Here is a 21,894-nt window from a genome sequence, read left to right on the forward strand (position 1 = left end):
CCTAGATTTCTCCCTCTCTTCCACCTATTCCACTTTTTTGGACTACTTTATATGGTACTTGTGAATTAACTTGGTTTATGCGTATTGCCTTTATAGAGTTATGGAATGAATTGTTTTTGTACTTCTCTAATGACAATAGTTCATATTGCAGTTGTTCCTATCTCCTCTTTATGTGTACTCAGTTATATATTGTTTTGGGGTTTTTCATATCAATTGTCATCACTCCTCGTGACGGTCCTCTTGCTCGCCTTCCCTCGTTCCCCCTAGTATGAATTTGGTCTTTTTCAGACCTTCCCTGCTGGTTCTTCTCTCTCTTCTTTCTTCTCCTCTCTTGTCTCTTTTCTTCTCTCGGATTTCCCTCATGGACTCTCCCTCTTTGACGTTAATGTTTGTTGTCTGGATGCTTGTATTCGTGCTGATTGTTCTTTGTTTGCCATCTATGGATTATGCTATTTTTTTCATTTTCTGTCTATGCCGGGCTTGAATGTGTTGTCCCTTAATGTTAAGGGCTTAAATCATCCAGTGAAAAGGTCAAAAATCTTAGATTATTGCAAGTCTCTCTCTTCAGATCTAGTCCTTTTTCAGGAAACAAAGATCTCTACCAGAGAGGCGCTATTCCTGAAGAAGGAATGGGTTTCTGATGTTGTATGTTCCGAGGCTTGTGGCAAAAGAAATGGAGTCATTACTTTAATTTAAAAAAATTCAGGTTTATCCATAGTCTCTTCTGATCATGATAATGAGGGTCGTTGGCTATTAACTAAGTTGTCTGATGGTAATGCGGATCTTTATGTTATGAACATTTACGCCCCTAACAAAGATGATCCGTCCTTTTGGAAAATGGTTACCAAAAAATTAAATGATACACCTCATTCTGGGAATCTTATTGTTGGTGGGGATTTTAATTTACCAGTAGATCCCAATCTAGATAGTAATTCAGCCTTTCAATTTCGCCCTCCAAAATCCCATAAACAAATGCTTAACATGTGTTCCATCACTCAGCTTCAGGATGTATGGCGTCTTCACAACCCCACTGGTAGTGATTTTTCCTTCTTTTCTTCTCCTCATTCTACCTTTTCTCGTATTGATTATTTATTGGTTAATTCCTCTCTTGTTTCGTCTTCCTCCTCTCCGCTTATTCATCCTATTCTGATTTCTGATCATGCCGCGGTTACTTTTACGTTGTTGTCCTTTGCCCCTAAATCAAGAGCTCGCTCCTGGAGATTAAATACAAATTTTGTATGATAACGCTCAGGTTGATGAGTTCTCTAGTGCAATCGAAACCTTCTTCCTTGAGAATGAAGGCTCAGTCTCTTCCCCAATTGTCCTCTGGGATTCGTTTAAATGTACTTTCCGGGGCCAGGTTATTAACTGTATGTCAAGAAGGAATGCTGCTATTAAAAAAGAACTTACAGATCTGGCAATTGAAATAAAACAATTGGAATCTACCTTTCGACAGTCTAAGGATACCTCTTGCCTACTGTCAATCAAGCAATTAAAGTACAAATATAACACTATAGTTACCAAAAGAGCCCATATTGGGGTTCAGGCTCAGAAATCCAAAAGGCTGTTGTTGAAAAATCGGGCTGGAAAAATTCTCGCGGCTACATTAAAATTTCAGGATTCTTCCTTTAAGTCTTCTCAAATCTCTTCTATTAATGATCACCTTGGTTCTAAAAAATTTCAGACTGGGGAAATTCTTGAAGTCTTTCGTGATTTCTACAATAATTTATGTACCCCTTCTAATCAGGCCGCTTTTGAGCAGTGTCAAGAATTCTTGAAATCGGTCCCGGTGCAGTCGATATCCGTGGAAGATAGCAATTTTTTAAATGGTCCGATTACTCCTGAAGAAATTATTGCCGCAATTAAAGCCACTCGTTCTGGCAAAGCTCCAGGGCCGGATGGTTACCCTATTTTGTTTTATAAGACTTTTCTTCCTGTGCTTGTTCCCAAGCTTCAATCTGTCTTTGACGCTTTTGTTAAGGATGGGTCTGTTTCTGGTACGGCGGCTGATGCTACCATTGTAGTAATTCCAAAAGAGGGAAAGGATCATTCAGACCCAAAAAACTTCCGTCCTATTTCCCTTCTTAACATGGAGGCCAAGATTTTTGCTAAAATCTTAGCCAAGAGATTAGAATCCTTCATTCCTAAGCTGGTACATCCCTCTCAAACCGGTTTCGTAAAGGGCCGTCTTGCGCGTGATAATATACGTACATTTTGCCATATTCTGGGATCAGCTAAACGTTCTCATCTCCCGGCCGCGGCCTTGGCTCTTGATGCTGAAAAGGCCTTTGACAAGGTCTCTTGGCCTTTTCTTCGTGCTGTATTGTGTGCACATAATCTTGGTGATTCCTTTATTAATATGGTCATGTCCCTATACTCTCAACCTAGAGCTAACATAAGAGTTAATGGGGCTACGTCGTCCTTTTTTAATCTTCGCCAAGGCACCAGACAGGGTTGTCCCTTATCTCCACTTTTGTTTTTATTATCCATTGACCCCCTTCTTCGATTGATTGAGCTACACCCAGACATTAAAGGTTTTTCTTTTGGTCCTCATCGTATTAAAACTGCTGCGTACGCGGATGATGTCCTTATTTTTCAGATGATATTGCCTTGGCTATCCCTGCTATTTCGGATACTATTTCCCTTTTTTCGAAGGTTTCAGGGTACACCTTAAATAAGGACAAGACTGAGATGTTCCCCTTAAATGCCTACTGTTTCTCTACGCATATGGGTTCTGCTGGTTTTAAATGGCAGTCTAAACAATTGAAATACTTGGGTATCTATTTTTGTTCTACCTTATATGCTACTACTGCCTAAAATGAAGCCCAGACTATTCTTAAAGTACGCCGTCTTTTGGACACTTGGTTCCCGAAACACATCTCCTTGTGGGGTCGCCTTCAGACCCTCAAAATGATGATTACACCTATTGTTAACTTTGTCTCCTCTATGCTTCCGGTAAAGTTATCGGATTCCTTCTTTCATGAAATTGATGTTCTGACCTCTAAATTTTTATGGAATGATAAACGGGCTAGAATTGCCCATAAATTCTTGCGAAAGCCTTACGATATGGGAGGATGCAATCTTCCTGATTGGGAGAAGTACCAAACTGCCTTTTTGGCGTCTCAAGGTGCTCTATGGTTTTCTTCTCCCCCTGTTCATGTTACTTCTTGGTTGTTAATAGAGCAGGAATTGGCTTCTCCATTACCGACTGCTTCCTTTTGCACTGCGTCTACCTTGTCCATTCCTTTTTCCCGTTCCATTATTCTGGATACTCTTGCTGCGGTTCGGAAGGTGGACAAGAAAGTGGCGATTCCACTTCACAAATCTAGGTGGTCGTCTATTTGGCGGAATTCTAAAATTAAAATTGATATTGATTCTTCTCTAATATCTTATTGGGCTGCTAAGGGGATCTCGCTTGTTAAACATCTTTATGGCTCTAATAATGAACCATTACCTTTTTCCTCCTTAGCTCAACAACATTCCTTAACCAATTTGGATTTTTATACTTTTCTCAAAATCAAAGTTGCTCTTGCTAAGGTGCGTCTTCATCCAACTTCTCCTACGATTACTCTTTTTCACATATGGACTAAATCTGGTCATGTCGCCTCTAAAATCTATAAATTTTTATCAACTGTCTCGTTACCTACACAGACAGTTGCTCAAACAAAATGGTTGCACCATTTTGAGCATGGGCTTACTGACCATATTTCTTCAGACACTTGGCAGATGATTGGTAAACTTTCTCTTCGCAATAAAATTGCCCCATCGTTAATGCAATCTAAAGTTTTTTTCCGTCAACCTTCTTCAATGGACTCCTGTTCGTTTACACTCGCTCAATCTCAAAGATGATAACCTATGTTGGAGCTGCGGTATATTAGCAGGTGACTTTCCACATATGTTTTTTGAATGCTCCCTCCTCCAACCCTTTTGGGACCTCATTCACAAACACCTCATGCTCATCTTTGGTATTAGGTTCCCACTCTCTTTCCCATTAATTCTATTAGGTCCATTAGCTGCTCCAGTCCCTCTCCCCTTGGAACCCATGGAAATACAGTTGTTGGATCTCCTACTGACTATTGCAGTGAAAGTGATTCTTATGGAATGGAAATCGTTTTCCTCTGTTTCTTACCATACTTGGTGGGCTTGGGTTTCCTTTTTACTAAGTGCTCATACCTCGGTCGATCTTGCTCACTTTTCTCCACCTATTGCTAGTGAGGTTTGGAATCCTCTGGATAATTATATGGAGTTGTCATCCAAGGGGTTGGTTGATCAATATCCCTTCGATTCGTCTGGATGAATGGTGTCTTGTTTGTTGGGTGGGTTCGTTGGAAATCCTTCTCTTTTTCTTTCTTCTCCTCTTTCTCTGTCTTCTCTCTCTTTTTTCCATTCTTTCCCTCTTCTTTCTCATTCTTTCTTCTTACCTCTTTCCTTTCCTCTCTTCCCCTGCTTATACCAGCTGATAGTGATACTCTTGGTGGTGGACTCTGCCTCATATATTTCATTCCTATTAATTGATTCAGTTTTCTGCTTTTGGCAGACTGCTTCTCTCTTGAGATGTATTTGCTACGCTTCATTATTGAATGTCAGCTTTTGATTGCTACCTACCTATTATCAATTGTATCACTTTTACTTATAATTTGTATCTTCATTTGCTTCTTTATAACAATAAAATTCTTTTGAAATAAAAAAATAATTAATTAAAATGTATATTCATAGTTCTGGTTCAGACTTAACATATATAAATATGATTCAACTATGTAGGTGATGCTATTACGAAAGTTATTGTCACTAATAGGAACACCATGACAGTTGTTATCAATGACATCTTTTGAGTTTTCAAATGAACAATGGATCCAGGGATGGTTTTTCTCTCCCACATTTAGGTGGTAGATTTTCGAACATTTAGCACTGGGCCTGGGTGGTAAATTTCGTTCTGCTTGCTGAATTTGCGATATTTTGACATTTTCACATTCCGTGGAGAGAGCGAAAATGTCAAAACTTTCGCAATCTGCTGCGAAACAGAAGTATTTCCTTGTTTGCGCTTTAAAAATGCATTCTTGCGCGCGCGGTGGTGACTTACCGGATCCCTACATTCGCCGACGAGTTTTCCTCTCCGTTTGTGTGCGCCACGAGATGTTGAATTGTTGGGAGCCGGTCGCACTATCCCGCGAGAGTTTGCGATTGCAAACACGTCATTCGACCCAGGATAGGAAATAAGCATCGCGAGCAAGATGGCTGCGCCCATTAGCGACTGAATGGGCAAGTTAGCGATAAATTTCCCCGCGAACATGCAAAAACACCGCGAACGGGCGGGAAAAGCAATCTCCGCATCTTTGCGAAAGTTCCGCGTGCTCGCGGAGATTTTGAGCATTTTTGCGATCATTTGTGAAAGTCAATTTCGCAAATTCCACCCACCCCTAGTAAGCATCACAAAAGAGACGCTAACCAGCACAAAATGTTTTTACCAATTCACTTTACAGAGTTTTATATAGCGCGAACTTGACCCGAATCGGGTATCAGAGCGCTTTACATAGCACCAGTTGCATTACATGAGGATACATTCATTTTTGTTAGGCACGGGAGGTTAAGTGATTTGCCCTAAATCACAGGATGTTCAGCGTCATTGCCGAGACTCAAACCCAGTTCCCCAGATTTGAGGTTGGCCGCCCTAACCGTAAGGCAAACTCCTCTCCACAACTTGTTGCCATGGGGGCTTTACATGGACGGTACATGCCACCATGCTTAACTTTTTATGCAAAACTCTATCTGCAAACAATTGTAAACAGGGTTTAGCGCTGAAAGTTAACGCCATCTGAAAGGATGCGTTAAGAGGAGAACTGTTTTCATTTCTCCTTTCTTTTCCTAGTTTGCATGTGTGCTGTACTGTGCAGCACACATACAAAGTGGGAAAAGTGTTTGAACTTGTCTATGCATAGTATTTTGTACAGGAAGGGTACCCTTCCTGTACAAAACCTATGCTTGACTCAGGCATGCACCTTAGCTCTATGGTATTAAGATGTGCGCCATGCGCAAGACAGCTGCAATCACAGATTGGTTCCAAACGAGTTCTGAAACCCCTTCATGTTACTTGACATTAACCCCTTGGGCGCGGCCGCGATTCTGCGCCTGTGCGGCGTTTTTCGAAGTGGGCGGGATCATGACGGCCCCCAGCCGTCATCAGCACACGAGCCCCGTGATGCATGACGGCTGGGGGCCGTCATCAGCATCGAAGGGGTTAAAGGTCATGCTTGCTGCCAGTGTCTGGAAGCCTTTGTCAGCACGATTGTGTACTTCTGACTGTGTCACGTTCCCTGTGATGTCATCCCCCCAGAAGTGGAGGGATGATAGGATAAAGGCCTGAATGATGAATGTGACTTATGGATATTAACAGGACTCAAGGAAATATTGCAATAATCCTGGGACAACTCTGTGCACTACTTTCTGGGTCATGCACACGATCTTAAATTTAATTCTGACTGACGGCAGGAGAGGCCATTGGAAATCTGCTCTTTGCTTCTCCGTCACACTGGCAGTCAAGCAGCTGTATTCCAGACTCAATGTAATATATCACATCGCTAATCATGGGACGAGTTTGATCTGGAAGAGTTTTCAACCCACCCCCCCTCCACCCGCCACCTCACATGGGAGACTATATCATCCCCACTGTAAGCTAAAAAGAGGGTATTTTAGCCACCTAAAGAGACAGGTGCAAAAGACGCTGGATGGTTCTATCATATATAGATGAAATAGGTGACAGGTTCAGGTAGGCCCACTCAATGGTGCACCAAAGATTGGCTGATGGTGGAGGTGCACTTTACTTAAAGTATTCCACCCGTTCCGCTGTACTGCAAGATACAAAAAAGCATTTACAAATGCAATAGGTTGATCTTGCCCACCCTCCCTCCAACAAAAAGGCATCAGTAAAGAGTTTTTTGTCCGGTGTTTTAGAGAGAAGGTAGTCTATGCATATACACCTATTACCTATTGCGCTAGAAAGCTTAAGGCTTGGCCACTGTCGAAGAATGCATGTAGACCAAACATTTTAAACTCACCTTATTCAAAACAGAGTTCCTGACCTGTGGACAATAGAACTGCTATCAGCCTAAAATAATATGGCCTAAGGACCTTGAGACCCCACCACTGAAGCAGAGAAAGAAAATCATAAAGTAGTGAGGGACTCAGACCTTTCCTTGATCCCTAAAGTGAACCATGTGACAAAAACACATTCTCCACAATGTGAAACCTCAAATTCATCTTCTCAAGTGTAGGATATCCGTAGGAAGAAACTACAGACCATTACCAACCTTGTTATGCCACCTGCAGAATATAAAAGGCCTTTACCTAGAAGTCCGGCTGTTATAACTTTGTATACACATGATCCAAAATGCTTCAGCAGGAAATCTACTACACCTTCGCCCCATGGGATTAGATCACAACAGTTTTTCAGGCACTGCACTCACTGCCAAAAGCAAGATGTTCAGCCATCAAGGCACTCCCCAGCGTTCACATGTCTATTCAAGACTATAGTTTGGTGTCCATCTAGGGAAAAGGCCAAAGATACTCACAGAACATAACGCTTTACACTATAATAACACCTGTGGTGCCCACCCCTCCCCTACGAGAAGAAGATTATTGATCGGAATCTTGATCGCTGCATACTGTGGTAATCCATCCCACCAAAACCAAGCAACATATATAGTGATTTGAAATAAAGGTAGGAATTAAATACTTGGCTTTTGCCTAATTAATTACGCAGACCAAGTCCACTGCTTTGTTTTGACAAACTAAAGAACTACACTATTTGAACCCAACGAACAGATGATTCAGGCAAAAGCTACGTAATCAGTCATTTTAGGTAGCTTTAGACAGTGGAAGTCTGAAAATTGATCAGCGGCGTTTCCTGCCGAATGCCCCACCATTGGCTATGGGTGAACTCTGAAGGGCCTTGATAATGGATGCATTCATCTTGTGCATGCGTTAAGTATATTTCTATTTCCCATTAACTTTTTTTAGATCACTTAACATGATGATCTGAGTGCATTGGATGCCCTTGGTCACTGCTGCCTTGCTCCTGGGTGAATCCTTCATGGCATTTATGACATGTCCCTTTCGACCCCTCATTGTGTCTGCCCATAGCGAGTACATGCAGAGGACAGTCCATCTGTAACTCCTGGTGGTTGTATGTCATTACAACGCGGGCTTTTACCCCGCATGCCATTACAACGCGGGGATTACAACGAAAGTCGTTACAACGACTTTCGCTGGAGGGCGCTGGATAGTGGAATAGTTTAATTTTCTATTCCAACTCGAGCCCACGTTGACAATAGGGAAGGTGTTGGATAGAAAATTAAACTATTCCCTATCCAACAGCGCCCTCCAGCGAAAGACGTTGTAACTACTTTCGTTGTAATCCCCGCGTTGTAATGGCAGTGGGGGGTAATCCCCGCGTTGTCATGGCTTTTCTCCCTCCTGGTTGACCCGATAGAGCCAATAACCAGTGCAAGCTTCTCACTGTTCTCTCTTGAATTGACTCTGTGGTGCACTTCCATGACCCTCTGTATCCACCCGCTTGGCCACAGTCCTTAACTAGGAGATACTCAGTCTAGAGCTTTTCTCCAGCAGCCTGTAATCAGGGGGGTATGCCTACACCGACCCTCTGTCTCTCCTGGGCGGACCGTAACCAATATTTCGCCCCTGCCTGCCTGGAGGTAGCTCACAGTCACAGCTTCATGGACACTCGGAATCACTAAGAAAAACCAAAGGAATCACTAGACATGGCTAATGTATAGAGTTCATTTTTAAAGGTAATTCTGGAGTCACTCCAGGGTTTACTTAGAGCTTTGCCATGACAGCCTGTACCCAGCGAATGCCAAGTACAGACCATATTCTACAGGAACATAGCTCCAAATTCGTCAGGAACATTACTCAAAATTCTTGGTGCAGCACCCGAAGAGGACTAGCTGAATTTATTTGTATTTATTTCTTGAATTTTTGGAATTTCTGCAGTGAGTATTTCTTTATTCTTTGAGTTTGTGTTTTTTTCTAGGGACTTTTAAACTTCTGTGCTAGGCAAGGTGGAGAGTCGCCTACCATGCGTTTTGGCTCCTTATCAGGGGTAAAAAGCGCTATACAGATGCAATTCAATCAACACAATAAAAATAATAATGAGATACCATTGTAAACTGTTCAAAAAATAATGAAGAAACACAACCAAAACGGAAATCCAAAATATTACAGACAACTTTATTAAAGGCAATTTCTTGTAAGATCACATCGGGAAAGAGACTGACTCCCTATTTGCAGTTCAGGTTAATTAGATACTGAGAAGCAAGTAACACATTTTACAAAGTTTCACTACATTCCAATAATGTGCCGTGCAACCTCATCAAACGTGGGAAAATAATGGGCGCTCCACAGCTTGTCGAAAGCCCAGGGGAGGTCAATGCACTCTGGCCGCTGCCGCTGCTGCTGCGTAATAAGCGCGAGCCCCCGAGTGCCACGAGGAGTGGGCGGTGACGCGCGAGTGCAGCATGACGTCCAGTCAGAGGCGCATTTTATCATGATTTATGTGAGAACTAATTAACATCCTGGGGTTTCAATAATATTTTCAGGATTTTTCGTTTTGCATTGGCATTTTTCAAGGAGCTTTTTTTTTGTTCAGTAATTTTTTATTGAAAAGATATATACGGATCATCGATTTGCCGAACATATCTAATTGCGTAAAATAAATGAAACAAACACATTCACTGCCAGAAAGCCCAGAAACGTGCAATTCTATTTCAGGTCATTAACAACTTTAAAATCGATTCTACAGCACTGACACAGAGTGAACAAACCAGCAGGAAATATCACCTTTTTACAATCATATTATTAGGATGCTCTCTCTAGTGATTTTTAATTCAGTTTGAGAGCCCCTTCTTCGGTCTTCTGATTAGTCTCAGTTATTCAGTCCTGGAACAGGGATTGAATGCATTTATTGACATATTGTTACTCAACGACACACCTAACGTCCGTTCCAGGTGCTTGTCTAAGCCAGACCCTTATTTATTCTGCCCCGAACAGGTCTACTGACCCGACTTTTTTTTCTCGTTTTAGTCATAATCGCATTACAAGTAAACAATCTCTGTATATACATTCCATAGTTTTAAGCACGTGTGCTACTTGTTATTTCCCAACATTAGTAGTTCAGGTAGGGAGGTGGTCCCCTTCGCTCCCGCCAAGGGGGGCTTGGGGGGGGGGCAGCCGACCCCTGGGAGGTCCCCACCCCCGGGCTGTTTGGGAGGGGCGGGTGGGGTCCATTTTGGAGCAGGCTGGCGTTTGGGCTGGTTTTGGGCTATTTCTAGTTTATGGAGGAGCCCAACCTATAAGTGCTTTGGGCTCCTCCCCCCGGCCACCATTTTAGGCTTAGGTGACCTGGTGGCCGGGTGGTATCTTAGTCAGTTTTTGTGTCAGTTAAGTTTGTAGGCTTTTTTAGTAGCATTTGGTGTAGGTGATTGTTTATTGAGAGTTCGTGATGGCTGGCGAGGATTATCGCGTGCTTGAAGCGATACGCCTGCTTAGCGAGGCGGGCCGCTTAGATTCGGTCATAGGTGACCGGGAGCAGGTCGGGCCACAGCGTCCCCAGCGTTTGGCGTCAGCAGGGGTGTCGGCGGTCGTGGCGGCTTGTGTTTCCCCTAAACGGCGGCGCCAAGAGGCGGTAAGTGAAAGGGGCCGCTCTAGATCCAGGAGAGCGGCTCCGGGTGTGAGGGCTCGGCGGGGGAGTGGTTCGGGGCTTGTTGAGCCAGTGGGTGCGGTGGGGCTTGCTGTGGGCGGGCCTGTAATGGTGGGAGAGATTCAGGCTGCGCCGGTTGAAGTACCGGTGGCAGCCTTAGGTGACAGAGCGGCTTCAGCTCCAGTATTGCGAGGTCGTCGTGCATCTAGACAGCGCGGTTGCACGCGACGCTCTGCCTCGGCCTCTGGGGTGACGGTTGGTGACGTCACTGTCGGGGGAGGGGCGGAGGCCTTTTTGGAGCGCGAGACAGTGGTTTTTCAGCCGGGGCAGGGCGGACAGGTTGTTCCTGTGTCCGAAGTGTTTTCTCATCAGGGTGGTCATCAGCAGGATGTTGTGGCAGCGCCTGGGGATTTACAGGGTGAATTATTACGTACGCCTATTTGCATGCATAGTGTTTCTTTTCCTACAGGTCGTGAGATTGCTGCTTTGTCTGAAGGGACTGGGGGAACTGGTGCTGCCGTGGGTCAGTTTAGCCCCTTATTGTTTTCTCCCCCTTTATCTTCCAGAGGTGAGGTGGTCTCTGTACGTAGTGGTTCTGTGGGGGAGGGAGAGTGGGCGCAGATAGGGGGGCATGATGGGTCTTACCTTTCGCAGACAGGTATGGGGGATGAGGCATTGGCCTTTTCTCAGGTTCCTTCTTTTTCTGGAGCAGCAGACAAGGGGTTGGTGGGGTCTTCTACGGTGGTGGGACATTTGGGTGGGGCTCACCCGGGGGTTAGGGTTCGGTCTTGGGGGGGTCTGGATATTTTTCCCTCTTGGGCTGAAGGGCTGAGTGAGGCCACACAGTTTCAAACAGGTGAGGGTCAGGGGGATGCGGTTTCGAGGCCGGGTGTGGTGCATTTTCCAGGTTTACAGGTTGGTGGGCGGAATGGGGTGTCAGGTGCTTTGGCGGGTGTACATCAGGAGGGTGTAGGTCTGGGTTCTCAGGCGCAGGGTCCGGCGTCGGCTATAATTCAAGCGATGTTAGACTGCAGTAGTGATGAGGAAGTTTGTGCCCCTTCCCCCCCTCCTCTTCGTTTGAGCACTGTTCTTAAGGGAAAAGTTCCCGTTGATTCGGTTGATTTTCAGGAGGGCGGTCAGAGTTTTGGTAGGGCGGCAGTAGAAGTGTCTTCAGCTTCTGGTTATCTATGTAGTAAGGGTCCCGGCACATCAGTCCGGCCTTTTTCTTTTCAGGATAGGGAGCGGTCTGGAGCAGCGGACTTGGTAGGGCGGAAAGCAGCCCATTTGCGCCAAGGTGAAAAGAGGGTGGAGCCTTGCGCGGCACGTCCCGTAACAACGAGGGAGCCCGTCGTGGCCAGTGAAAGCAGGTTCAGTGCGACCTCGGTGGCCCCAACGAGGGAAGTCAGCGCAGTCGGTGTAAGTAGGTCAAGCGCGACCTCGCTGGCTCCATCGAGGGATTACAGCGCAGTTTCCAGGAGCAGGTCCGGCGCGACTTCTCTTGTTCCGCAAGGTCTTCGATTTTTGCCAGTGGAGAAGGATGTTGTGAGTGGTAATAGTGGTGGGGTGTACCGGCGAGTACAGTCGGCTTCCCCGCCTCGCTCACAGTTAAGGGTTGGTAAGGCCCGTGATCGTTCGCAGACCCTGGAACGGGTCCGGAAAGAGGTGGTGTTGCCTGCCCCTCCCCAGTTGGATGAATCGTTAATTCTGGACTATGATGAGGATAGCCCTGAAGAGGGTGAAGTGCGTGACGCTGTGTCTGGGGGGGGGCATTTTCATGTTTCTCTTAGTTCTTCACAGGCACCGGTGGTGCATGCTAGAGCGGCGTTGTCCAGGCCTCGAGAGCTCGGCCCCTCTGTGAGGGCTCCTCGGGCGGCAGATGACGTTTCACATGTGGCGTGGATAGCGGAGCCGAGTCAGCCTCCTTTGTTACGTCCAGGTGAGAATATGGTGCCTCGGGCTAAAATGGTGTCTGTTGGGATTGGGGAGGATTTAGTTTCTAAAGGATCTGAGGGTAGGTTATACAAGGGTCGCTATGTTATGGACCAGAGTGTGGGTACTGAAGGGGTTGATTTGGTTGTGCCTCCTAAGGTTGACAGTGGGACTTCTACGGTTGGAGTGGATACGTGAAAGGTTTTACATAGTAAAGAGCTGAAAATTAAAAAGTTGCCCTATATGGGCGTAACTAAGCCATTGGGGGCTCATTTAATGTTGAGCACTAAGGAGAAAATATGGAATGGTGAGTATGTGGAACTCTTAAAGTTATTACATAGGGAGGTGCGTGCTAAAGAGGGTTCCAAAGAGGAGGAGTACGAATTAGCTAAGCGCCCTAAAGTCCCATTGACCATCGAAAATTGGACAGCGGCCTTTTTGATATATGCCAGTGTATACTGTGAGAAGTTCGCTGAGCGCTGCGTTTCACTGTTTAAGTACATGGATGTTATTCGTAAAGCGCAAATCACAAGGAATGACTTTGCATGGGCGCAATATGATGAAGAGTTTAGGGCGCGTATGGCTTGGGATCCCGAGGCGAAATGGGGGGAATTGGACACAGACCTTTGGCAACACACTATGGGTGCTTCAGCTAGTGGTAAAACAATCTTTACGGCCAGCGGTTTGCCTTTACTCTATCGCCCCTTTCAGGCGCGACCCACCCGGGGAGGGGTGGGGACCGTTACATCACCACAGTCTAGTGTTGGGACCTGCTGGGATTTCAATCGAGGGACATGCAATAGAGAGTTTTTTAAGTTCCGACATGAATGTTCGCAGTGTGGGAAGAAGAGCCATCCTTTGTCCAGATGTTGGGGGCTTAGGCCTCCAGGTGGGCAACAGTGGTCGCAGCAGGGTTCGGGACATCACGCCACACCACAGCCACCTCAAGCTCCCAGGGGTGGGAAATCTTCATCAGGTGCTGGGCCCAAAGGCTCATACACCGGTTAATGTAATTCATTTGTCGGAAGCGTTACAAGGTTATGGATCACCTGAGTTGCGAGAGTTTTTGGTGTCAGGTTTTAGAGAGGGTTTTCATCTAGGTTATGTGGGGCCTCGTTTGAGGCGGTGGTCGAAGAATCTTAAATCAGCAGGTGAGCATAAGGCTGTCGTCCAAGAGAAGTTGAATAAGGAAGTGTGTGAAGGCAGAATGGCAGGTCCGTTTGATGATTGGCCTTTGGAGAACTTAATAATTTCACCCATTGGTGTGGTCCCCAAAAAAGAGCCGGGGCAGTTTAGGCTCATACAACACTTGTCGTGGCCAGAGGGTGGGTCAGTGAATGACTTTATTGATGACGAAGCGGCTTCTGTTTCCTATTCTTCTGTTGATGTGGCCATGTCATTGGTGGTAGCTGCAGGCCCTTCTGCGTTAATGGCAAAATGCGATATTAAATCCGCATTCAGATTGCTTCCAGTTCATCCTGAAGATTGGCCTCTTCTGGGTATCCATTTCTTTGGGAAGTGGTACGTGGACAAAGCATTGCCAATGGGCTGCTCCATGTCATGTGCATTGTTTGAAACGTTCAGTACGTTTTTACAATGGTTCTTCACGCAGAAATCTGGTCACACTTTGGTCACACACTATCTGGACGATTTCTTTTTTGTGGGTGCTGCTGATTCTTTGGACTGCCAGAATGCTTTGGTTACGTTTCAAAAACTTATGGTTCATTTGGGTGTACCATTGGCTCCGGAGAAGACCATGGGTCCTTGCGCGACCATGTCTTTTTTGGGCATAGAAATTGACTCTCAGTCCATGCAAGCTCGTTTACCCCTTGACAAGAAAATGAACATGTTGGAGTTGGTGGAGAAGATATTACCTAAAGAGAAAGTCATGGTGCGGGAGGTTCAAGTCTTGCTGGGTCACCTTAATTTTGCATGTTGGGTGGTCAGGGCGGGCAGGACTTTCTGTAGGCGTCTGGGCAGGGCTCTGTCTGGTCGTTACTTGCCACATCACCGGGTTCGTTTGTCTGCGGGAGTCAAGGAGGATTTGCGTATGTGGGTCACCTTTTTGCATTCCTTCAATGGTGTTCCGCTATACAGGGAGGTTGCTTGGATCTGGGATGTGCAGATTTTTTCTGATACGGCTGGTAGCGAGGGTTTTGGCTTGTACTGGCAAGGGAAATGGTGTGCGCAACAGTGGCCTGAGACTTGGAAGAATGGTGGCCGGAGCATTGCCTTTTTGGAAATGTTTCCAGTTGTTGTAGCAGTTACGTTGTGGGGCCGCGATTTGGCTCACAAGAAGGTTCTTTTCAGGATTGATAATCTGGCTGTGGTGCGGGTAATCAATAGACAATCTGCAAAGGATGTGCAAGTTCTGAAATTGCTCAGGGTCTTTGTGTTAGGATGCCTTAGATTTGACATTTGCTTTAGGGCCCTGCACATTCCTGGTGTGGACAATGACATTGCGGATGCTTTGTCTCGTTCACAGTGGGAGAGATTCCGTGGGCTAGCTTTGGAGGCAGACGAGACGCCGACTCCCATGCCGGAGCATCTATGGACGGTAGGCAACACAGGGTCTTTCAGCTGGTGGTAGGTTCATTGGCACCTTCTACTAGAACAGCTTATGAGTTGGCTTGGAAAGAGTTTTTGTCTTCTGGAGCTATTAAGAGAGAACTGCAGTGGCAAAGGTCAGAGGATGTGGTTCAGTTTATTTTGTGTTTAATGGATAAGGGTTTGTCCAGAGTTACTATTGCTGGGAAGTTAGCGGGCGTTTCCTTTATGGGTAAGTTGTTCTGGGGTTACTCGCCGTCTGCGGGGGAGTTGGGTAAGAGAATGTTGGAAGGGTGGGCTCGGCAGCGGGGAGGTGTTCAGGCGGTGAGATCTCCTTTGTCGTGGCAGAAGTTGGCAAGTGCAGTGTCGATTTTGCCGGTGGTTTGCAGGGATAGGTCGGAAGCTTGCCTTTTTGCCACCTTGATGGTTTGGATGTTTTTTGGAGCTTTTAGGGTGTCCGAGTTGTTGGGTACCCGGTCTCACAAAGGAGTTTTGTGGGGGGCTGTTCGTTTGTCGGGTAGAGGAGTTCATATCTGGCTTTCTCATTCAAAGACGGATCAGAGGCACCAAGGCAAGGGTATTTGGTTGGAAGCTGTTTCTTCATTGGAGACTTGCCCATTGCGCTGGGCGCGACGCTGGTGGGAGTTTTCGGGTGGGGTTTTGGAACATAATGTTTTTCAACACTTGGATGGTTCTGTGGTTACTACATATCAATTGCGCATGGTGTTGCGGAAAGCGCTGCGTCAGCTGGGCTTGGATGAGTCACTTTATGGCACACATTCTTTTAGAATTGGAGCTGCGACAGAGGCTTTTAACAGGGGTTGGTCGAGGGAGGACATAATGCGTTTAGGGCGCTGGACTTCAAACTGCTTTCAGCGCTATGTCCGACGTGAGGTTGGGGATGCGCCTGCGTCTTCTTCTGTTTTGCCTATCTGATACTTCTTTTTCTTGCAGGTTCTGTGGCTGGTCCTCGTTCCGCCTTCCTGACTATATGGATTGTGGGACACTCCTTCGTTAAAAGAGCTCAACTTCAAGCTCGTTTGAGTTATTTGGGTGCTATGCTTGGCTTCAATGACCGTTTATTCAATGTGGTTTGGAAGGGTAGGGGGGTATGTTATGGAAGGATCTTATCCCAGCCCTTAACTCTTGGTTGGTGGGTGGGGTTTGTCCGGATGTTCTGGTTTTACACCTTGGGGAGAATGATTTGTGTTCGGTTAAAGGTGTTGTTCTTCTTAGGTCCATGAAGAAGGATCTTTCTTTGTTGCATCAGCAATGGGCTGGGTGTCACGTCCTTTGGACGGAGTTGATCCCGAGGAGATGTTGGCGGAATGCGGTTAAACCTAAAGCTATTGACAAGTCTCGCAGGAAGGTTAATCTTGAAGTGTCCAGGTTTTGTAGAGATTTGGGGTTTGGTCGGGTCGTCCATAGTGACATACGTTATGATGCTGTAGCCTTTTTTCACAGTGACGGGGTTCATCTGTCCCGGATGGGGATGGACTTGTATCTCTTGGAACTGCGGGAGGTTCTGTCCCGCTGTTTGAAGGTCCAAAGTTTCTTGGGTTAGGCAGTTTTTCTTCCTTCAGCCTGTTTTGCTTTGGCTGCAGTCCCCACCCCCCAATGCTACGGCGTGGTTTGGGGGGGCAGAAAGGTGGGGTTCGGGGTTCCTCCCCCACTGCTTTCTGGGTGGCGGATTAATTTGATTTGCCAGTTTTGGGCATGATGGGAGTTGATAGTTTGGAATTTGGATTTTGTCAGGGGAAGTTGTTCAGGTGGAATTCGGGTTTAGAGGCATAGGCTGGGGGATCTGGACTGGCTTTGGCTGTAAGTGGGGTTTTGAGAGATGGTTTTGGGGCCTGTTGAAGTTATAATGTTTTAATGGGGCTGTTGTATGGTTTTAATATGTGATGGGGTATGTACGGGTGGGGGCGGGTTTGACGAAGGGTGAGGGGCGGGGGCGGGTGTTTTGGGGGTTGGAAAAACAATACAATCATTTGGTAAAGGTTTAGATTGTTAGGCATTTGCCGAGGTTATGTTATGTAAATGTGCACCTGTTTCATTAAAGCGGCCTTTTTCACACTCTACTTGGTTTCTTGGTCTGCTCACTCTCCCCCACCCCTCCCTCCCAAGGGGGGCTTGGGGGGGGGGGCAGCCGACCCCTGGGAGGTCCCCACCCCCGGGCTGTTTGGGAGGGGCGGGTGGGGTCCATTTTGGAGCAGGCTGGCGTTTGGGCTGGTTTGGGGCTATTTCTAGTTTATGGAGGAGCCCAACCTATAAGTGCTTTGGGCTCCTCCCCCCGGCCACCATTTTAGGCTTAGGTGACCTGGTGGCCGGGTGGTATCTTAGTCAGTTTTTGTCCCTCCCTCCCTCCCTGTATGGATTGTTTACTTCCTTTTCTTTTTTATCTTTCTTGGTTTTGTTATCTTATTGTGGTTCATTATTTAGGCGCAGCTGGTTGTAACAGGTGGACATGGGGTTTTCTTTTATTGTTCATTTTATTGTCGCTTGGAACAGGTGCGTTGCGGATTAATTTGATTTGCCAGTTTTGGGCATGATGGGAGTTGATAGTTTGGAATTTGGATTTTGTCAGGGAAAGTTGTTCAGGTGGAATTCGGGTTTAGAGGCATAGGCTGGGGGATCTGGACTGGCTTTGGCTGTAAGTGGGGTTTTGAGAGATGGTTTTGGGGCCTGTTGAAGTTATAATGTTTTAATGGGGCTGTTGTATGGTTTTAATATGTGATGGGGTATGTACGGGTGGGGGCGGGTTTGACGAAGGGTGAGGGGCGGGGGCGGGTGTTTTGGGGGTTGGAAAAACAATACAATCATTTGGTAAAGGTTTAGATTGTTAGGCATTTGCCGAGGTTATGTTATGTAAATGTGCACCTGTTTCATTAAAGCGGCCTTTTTCACACTCTACTTGGTTTCTTGGTCTGCTCACTCTCCCCCACCCCTCTCTCCCAACAAACGCTTCTCCCACTTGCCTCCCTCATCTAGCCAGCGAACCGCGTGCTGCAGTTGGGTAATCAGAGAAGAAAGATCCATACATAGCACTTACATCCCCCCTTGCTTCAATGTCCACTTGAGCGTGGTTAGTCCCACCCGTTTCCTCCAGGCTCCCACTAGGAGTTTGTCCAGCTCTTTGAAAGTCTGTTGGGGTATACTAAACAGCGTGCACCGGAAATTGGACAAGCAGCGTATCAGCACAATCATTCTGACTAAAGTTATCTTGCCCATCAGAGAGAGGCGAAGAATATTCCAAAAGTTTACCGAGATACGAAGACCCTTCCATATTAAATTGATGGAAAGATTCTTGGGGGCTTATTTACAAGAAACTGACGCATCTCTGTGTTAGAGCAGAGATACGTCAGTTTCCTTTGCGCTGGGCAAAGAAGCCCTTTCGCCACCATGGATGCGTCGTAAGCGTGGCGCAAGGATTTACAGATGCAACAGAAATATTTACGCACCCATGGGCGCAAAAGCCACACATTGCTAGAGTTGTGTCGCAAGCTTTACGCTACTCCAGGAATGCTTGGTAGAGCATTGTACTTAATATACTGCGTGCCCCGGAAAATGGACAAGCAGCGTGGCAGCATAATCATTTTGACCAAAGCTATATTGCCCATCAGAAAGAGGCGAAGCATATTCCAAAAGTTTACCGAGGCACGGAGAACCTCCAGCACCCTTCCCATATTAAATTGATGGTAAGATTCTGGAGGGGGCTTATTTACAAGAAATGGACGCATCTCTGTGTTAGAGAAGAGATGCGTCAGTTTCCTTGCGCTGGGCAAAGAAACCCTTTCGCAACCATGGATGCGTCGTAACCATGGTGTAAAGATTGACAGATGTGGCAGAAATATTTACGCATCCGTCGGTGCAAAAGTCACACATTGCTGAAGTTGTGTTACAAGCATGACACAACTCCAGCAATGATTGGTGGAGCCTATACTTCATACACTGTGTCACTCCTTATGCTTGCTATAAACAATCGTAAGGTTTTGACGCAGTGGTGTCCTAGAAGTGGTGCAGTGAAATCTTGTAGATTTAACTGCATCATTTCTACGAGGCTTTTTCGCCTGGGAATGCCTACCCTGCATTCATTATACTTGACTCAGGTATAATGTGGTGCAGGGATTTACAAGGTGATTCATCTGCCTAGATGCATCGCGATGCAAATAGGCCGCAACCTGGTGCATTGTGTACGTTGCCGCTGCATCAGAAAACAGGAGACAGAGAGAGATAGGAGCATACAGTACGATATAGAGAGTAACTGAGATTTTTTGATCTGTTCTTGTCATTGCAGCTTTTTGTTCCTGAGGAGAACACCGAATAATCAGATGGTGTTCGAAACGCGTCAACCTGCTTTTTTTGACCTATTGAGTGTTTTGAATTATTGAAATTGTGTTTTTGATGTCTACAATAATTATGTAAATTTTGCACTGTAGGTTTTTGTGATTTTCCAACAAATAGGTCTATGTTGAACCTTAAACTGTCAATGTGGTGTTGAGTGTGATTGGATGAATGAGTGCTTTGTTGCGTATGTGTATTAATCAGAATCTGAAAGTGCGCCTGTAGTTTTATTTAGCTGGGATGTTAGGATGTGAGATTTGTTGTGTAATGTACTTTATTCTGTTTAAATTATGAAAATGATTGTTAAAAAATCCATTTAAATAAAACTATGGATTAATTAAGTTTGAAAAAAAAATAACTGAAATTCTAAAAAATGAAATGGTCACGTCTGTTTAGGTCTAGGTGACTTTATTGAAAATAGGATCAATCATTTATCAGTACTGGCTCTCCTATTGTTTTGTCGAAGTTGTGTCACAAGCATGACACAACTCCAGCAATGGTTGGTGGAGCCTATACTTAATACACTGTGTCACTCTTTACGCCTGCTATAAACAATCGTAAGGTTTTGATGCAGTGGTGTCCTAGAAGTGGTGCAGTGAAATCTTGTAGATTTAACTGCATCACTTCTATGGGGCTTTTTCGCCTGGGAACGCCCACCCTGCATACATTATACCTGACTTAGGTATAATGTGGTGCAGGGATTTACAAGGTGATTTATCTGCCTAGATGCATCGCGATGTAAATAGGCCGCAACCTGGTGCATTGTTTACGTTGCCGCTGCGTCACAAAAAGTGACGCAACGGCGGCGCAAAAGTGTTGCAAGGGGCTTTTAAATAAGCCCCTGGGTCTCTTGTCACTTGAATGCCGAGATACAACGCACACACCCTTGCACTATGGAGCAATGGAGTTTGCGTCATGTCTAGCATAGGTTTTGTTCCAGAAGTGTACACCTGTACAGTACAAAATAGGGGTGGCGTGCTCATTGTAGTTTTCCCTATGTTAGCCTAGCCTGGCAGGTTATAGGCCGCATTATCTTTTACTCACATTACTATAAACTATAAACACATTTGCCTTTGTGCCACAGTGTACTTTCACAAAGAACCTGTATATGTTTTCTTGTTCTGTTATTTTTCCTCGGATTTAGTCTGAACATCAAAGACTAGGTCAAACAACAATGTCCTTTGTTATTCTCTCTGGTCAGGCCCTAGTACGTAGCCACAACACGAGAACACAGCTGTTGTTTGTGACCATACATGTCTTGTCATTTATATGAGCACACAAGTTTAAGCAAACACGGGGGCTTGGCTTGGCACGCAGCGAGATGGCCGCGCAATAGTGCAGCTCCGCGGGCCGTCACTACCATCCTGTTGTTTATCCTGATTTAAAGTGGCCATACGCGCAATCCTTATCCCTGAGGTGACAAGATGCGCTACCCTTTTGAGGTAGAAATAGCCGTTGCTGGGCGCCGGAGTGCTTGGGAAACTGTACAGAGAGGTGACGCTGGGACCTAAGATGGCGGCCGCGGGGCCCCTGCTGGGGCTAGCAATGCCGGATCTCCCCCCCCCCCGAGCGCGGGATAAGATCGAGGCCCGCTCTGGGGCTGAAATAAGCTGCACAAGTGCCCGGCTCTGAGCTATGAGCTGGGCCTCATAAAAAATCACCGAGGGCTGTCTCCTCTGGGCCGGGGGCACCGTGCTTTGCCACCCCCCTGCCCTGGATTTTTGCTCACTCACTGGGGGCTGCTCTACAGGTCGAGCAGTGCTGGAAGACACAAAGGGGCCTCACCGGGCGCACTTCACACTCACTCTGCAGGGACATCAGCGGCCTGGTGGCTGCGGGCCGGTTCTGCTGCGGTGCTCATTGTGCTGAACTCTTTCTTTGGTGGCTAACAGCACAGCACGAGTGTCTCAGCTCAGACGCTGCTGCATAGCAGTGCCGGGAGGTGAGGAGCGTTGCGCCTTGGGAGTGCCTGGATTCACCGCACTTTGGAGGACCCGCTTGCGCTGTGCTAGGATAGCGGGAAGCGACGCGCAGTGCATCACCTTTCATAATCACCTGCCCCTGCCGCCATACATCGGGCAAAATGGGTAAGCCCGAGAAAACCCAACCTAAACTGTCGCTTGAGCTTCGTAATGGTGGGAAAGTAGCGCAACAGGCTGCATCTGACTCAGAGCTCGAGTCCACAGTTCAAACACCAACAGTGCTGGAAACAACGTTGGCTGCGATACAAGCCAGCCTTCAATCCATCAATGGTAAAATTGAAGCACTGAATTCTAGAATGGACCATATGTCATCCAAATTAGATATGCACGCACTTCGTCTGGGTGATGCAGAGAATATCCGATGCCGAGGATGGGTTACAA

At 46.3% G+C, this 21,894-nt stretch overlaps 1 long non-coding RNA gene across 1 annotated transcript in view; it reads left to right on the forward strand.

Moving 5' to 3' along the window:
• Positions 1–19,795, forward strand: part of LOC144761895 (uncharacterized) — a 191,232-nt gene extending 171,437 nt beyond the window's left edge. The window contains exon 3 of the long non-coding RNA XR_013595937.1: positions 19,485–19,795. This is a non-coding gene — a long non-coding RNA (uncharacterized LOC144761895). The remainder of the gene's footprint in view (positions 1–19,484) is intronic.
• Positions 19,796–21,894: the final 2,099 nt, after the last annotated feature.

This window comes from Lissotriton helveticus, chromosome 6 (genome assembly GCF_964261635.1).
Source record: "Lissotriton helveticus chromosome 6, aLisHel1.1, whole genome shotgun sequence".
NCBI lineage: Eukaryota > Metazoa > Chordata > Amphibia > Caudata > Salamandridae > Lissotriton > Lissotriton helveticus.